Source organism: Tiliqua scincoides, chromosome 4 (assembly GCF_035046505.1).
Source record: "Tiliqua scincoides isolate rTilSci1 chromosome 4, rTilSci1.hap2, whole genome shotgun sequence".
Taxonomy (NCBI): domain Eukaryota; kingdom Metazoa; phylum Chordata; class Lepidosauria; order Squamata; family Scincidae; genus Tiliqua; species Tiliqua scincoides.
In genome coordinates this window covers 181,292,884-181,297,311 of record NC_089824.1, presented here as the reverse complement: position 1 = coordinate 181,297,311, position 4,428 = coordinate 181,292,884, and the positions used below count along the sequence as shown (strand labels likewise).

Here is a 4,428-nt window from a genome sequence, read left to right as displayed (position 1 = left end):
GTGTGTATTCCAACACACCTAGTAACTGACTTGGTAGAGAAGATGCTGCCTCCTCCCCACGGGCACTCAAGAACTTGCAAAGTCTGTATGTGTTGTAAGCCACTAGAGTTTGCCCCACAGCTAATGAAGCACCCTGCCCTGCCCCTGATTTATAGAGCCAGCTGTCTTGAATCCTTGCAATGATAAAAATTTTAGCCCCTGGAAAAATTAAACTCAATGAAGCTAGCTATCCATAATTGTGGAATATGGCATATGCTTTGTAGCCTCCATTCATCTGGAACTGGAGTGGATATTTAAAAGGTTGGTCATTTTATCCTTAGTGCCAGCTGATTTAAGAACCCGGGGACTGAAAGAGCTGAACAAAAATATTTTCATGCTGTGCACACCATAATCTGAAAGAGAGATTACTGGAAAGTCAGTTATGCAACGTATTTTTCAGCAGCCCTTCGTCATTTGCCAAAGCTCTGTTTAACAGCGCATGCAAAAACTTGCCCATCTAGGATTATTTATGATGTGTAAATGTAGAGAAATGTATCTCCTTCTAAGGGGGGCAATACTGACTTACTACTTCAACCAGAAGCCAAGAATATAGCAAAACAAAATGACTTCTTTCTTAATAGGATCCTAAATCTAGAATCTAATTGAACACAATGGGACTTACTTCTGAGTACACAAGCACAGGATTGTGCTCTTAGGCTGCAATCCTAATGGCGAAGTGTGCCTTTCTACTGTCGTAAGAATGCCGTAAAGTGCTTTGCAACAGTGCAAAGGTTAGGTGGCCAGCAGGAAGACTAGGGCCTTCCCTACATCCCTGTGTAGGGATGCTTGCTGGGGCAGTTAAAAGTGTGGCACGGGGCGAGGGAAGACCAGGGGAGGGCAGGGGTGAAATGAGTCAGTGAGATGGCAGTGATGGCACGGGATGGGTGGATTGGGCCTGGGAGGGGGCTGGACTGGCAGCGCCAGCATGCACCATATCCCATCCCCCTTCCCAGGTCTGATTCATTGACATGGGTCAATGCACACTGGTAACAGCAATATTGCTGGCACAGGTTCAAGTTGACCCATTGCAGTGCTGGGGCTTACTCCAGGTCAAATGTCCTCTTACTCAAATGTATTTCCCTTACCCAAATGCATTACTCAAATGTCCCCTTACTGTAAGGAGACCTCCAGTAGCTGAAATTCCCCTGGGGGGTGCAGTGCAACCCATGCCAGCAAGCACATTGGTGCTGGGGAATTTAGTTAAGCTTGGGTTGAAAGTCACATTTTCCTCAATCCTTGAGTGACATCATTTTATATCTACAATATTTCACCCCTCTAAATTTCAGATGGGACCTGGAGGGCAGCCAACATTATGCTGGTCCATTTCCTACATTTCCAGCAGAGGCAGTTCTTCCTCAGAATTTGCTACTTGTAATGAGTTTTAGCATGCGGTGTCACAAATCTTTTGTAACTTTCCTGTAATTTGGAGCACAACTGTGAATAAACCAAGCCTTTTCCTTTCTGAGGGCATGAAGGCACATGCTGGCTTATTCGAGCTGTGATTCCAGTGCCAGCTAGAGGCACACCTTCGGGAATGCTCTGTTCTTGAGCTTCACTCAGCTCTGGTTTGTCCCAACTTGTTCAGTATCCGCTGCTCTCTTTTACATCTTTCTCCCTTCTCCACACCCTTCTTAGAGTACTACCACAAGCCACTAATCAAACACTTGTCAACTTACCTCTCAACAAAATCTTCCCCTGGGAAAGCAATCTCAGTTCCCTTGCCTTGCTTCCTTCCCTGGAACCAGCAAAGGCTACTCTCTAGCTCTCCTGGATTTGCTTTTTAAACACTGAACTGCTTTTGTTGCCACCTTTGAACCAGGAGAGCACTGTTTCTTGGTACACTAGGGTACACTAGGGTAGCGCAATCACTCTGCATCCACTTTCCCTGCTGTGGGGAGCCCTGCCAGAAGTCGCGCCGGGCTCCCCACACCGTGAGGAGGCTGCAGGAGGCTTGGGTAAGTGCACCCAAGCCCCTGCAGCCCCCCTGAGTGGAGCAATCCTGGGGATTGTGCCGCTGCCTTCCCCCTCCCCTGCTGCCTCCTCCCCGTTCCACTGCAAGGACTTATTGGCTCTCAAACTCTCCCAGATTTTGAGTTGCACTGCCTTAGTGCAACAGTTCTAAACTTATGGGCATCACAGTTCCCTTTTTCCATGGTGTCCTCTTCCCAGGCGCCACCAACTTGGATCACATGAGATTCTGTGCTGTTCTTGCACAATCCAAGATGGTGGTGCACAGGAAGAGGACTCCCCTGTGAGTACCCTATGGCTCCCTTTGGAGCTGAGACTCACAGTTTGGAAAATTCTGATACAGTGCCTTCCCGCCTTCCTTCCTCCTACCCAGCCCACCAGTGCTGCCCTTTGAAATGTACTGTGTGTGACTATAGGCTCTGGCTGTATAAGGTTTGGCACTACCCACGCTTTCAGGCATCCTTGGCAGATTTTGGAACATCTCATTTACAGATATGAGGGGACTATTGTAATTAAATTTGCTGTATCTTCTGCAGACTCAGAGGGAATTGCCTTCTGAGCACACGTACTTATGAGGACCATGGTGTAAGAGAGGTTTTGACCATAACTTTCTAATCAGAGAGCATCTGAACAATTGCAAATGAATGATTTCTATTAGTACAACAATGATATACACAAAGCAGCAAGACAAACTAAAAGAGGCATTGGATGTTGTGAGTTAATCTTAACACTGCTTTTTTCGTTTTTGCTTTTGCGTTACAAGATCCTACAGACACAGGTGGAAGTAACTATAATAAGATAAAAGATGAAATGAGGCCTTAATTTGATGTCCATCTCCCTGTCTTTTGAAAAATTGAAGATATAACTCACAGCACAATTCTCCACTCCGTGAAATCCTACTTTACATTCTACCCGTCTGCAAACTCATCCCATTTCCATAGGCCATGTTCTTATTTGCAAATCTCCCTTGCTGATGCTCTATTAATGATTTAGAATTGGAGACTATCTTACCCTTCCTGATAGATTAACTTGTATTTTATGTCCCTGAAAAAAGTAATTAATTTTCTTTGGATGTGTAAGGAGCTCATATTAAATATGAATATGGGCATTACTTTGTAAATGCTGCTCTTCTCCTCAGAGACAGGACATCTTAAAACAAATTATTTATGTCTCACATTAATGATAGGATATTTGTAACATGGGCTTTTCAATATGCTTCTGAAACTATCTAAACAGATGTTTAATTGTAAAGGCCAGCAGTTGAACCACAATGTGTTGGTGCTGATTTCAAAACTGATGAGCATTTGAAAAGACAGAGTGAAAACAATGGCAAATTCACAGAAAACAATTTTGATCTGTTCTCATCAACATAATACAATTTCCTTACCCTTGTTAAGTCTGTTTCAGTGATAGCTACTGAGTGCAAAAGATTCCAGATCAAATGTGAACAGATAACTCAATTAACAATTATGATATTGCATTAGGTAGGGAACAATGAAATTCCCATCACTGTCTGATGAAAACAGCAGATAATTCACCATTCCAACAAGTCATGAATCATTTTTCTTTTTGAAAGTCAGCGGAGAATAATCTATCTTTAATCTAATAATCCAATATATTCTAAGATATAAGCTAATACAGAATTTCCCAAACTGTGGGCGGTAACCCACTGGTGGGTTGTGAGTGTATGTGCACTTAGCCCTAAAATGGGTCAATATGGCAACCACAAAAAAGCACTTGTTACTGGTTGGCAACCTTCAGTCTCGAAAGACTATGGTATAAGCCTACAGCACCCAGTATTCCCAGGTGGTCTCCCATCCAAGTACTAACCAGGCCTGACCCTGCTTAGCTTCCAAGATCAGATGAGATTGGGCATGTGCAAGGTAACAGTTGCTGCATCTACTTTATTGAATTAAGACTGTTATCAGAGAACTTTTGGGATTTTGTGTTGTGTGGATTGTATTGTAGCACTTTTTTTGGTGCAGTGGGAATTAAGATGATAAATAACATATACTGGAACATTTACGGGAAATCCATGTTGTGTCTTGCATTGCTAATCACATTAAATCAGAGAACATCCTACTGAGTTCAGTGGGGTTCATTTCCCAATAAGTATATTTAAAACAGGAGCATGAGGCTGCAATCCTGTGCACACTTACTTTACAGTAAGTTCCATATAATTCAATGGGACTTTAGCAAAACATTCAGAGGCTAAGGCTGCCTTGGCAAAGACATTCACATAGATGGTTTTTTTTTTAATCAAAAGGCCCAATCCTATCCTTTTACACTGCCAGAGCATACAGCTGTGTCAAAACAGGCTGTACCGCATGTTGGGGGGGGGGAGGCAATTAGGAGGCTTGGGCGGATAAGGGAAAATACCTCTCCATATCCCTCTCAATCACCATCAAGCTTCTGCCAGCT

General features: G+C 43.5%; 1 pseudogene; it reads right to left on the bottom strand.

Moving 5' to 3' along the window:
- Positions 1-3,788: 3,788 nt before the first annotated feature.
- On the bottom strand, positions 3,789-3,908 carry LOC136650836 (5S ribosomal RNA; annotated as a pseudogene).
- Positions 3,909-4,428: the final 520 nt, after the last annotated feature.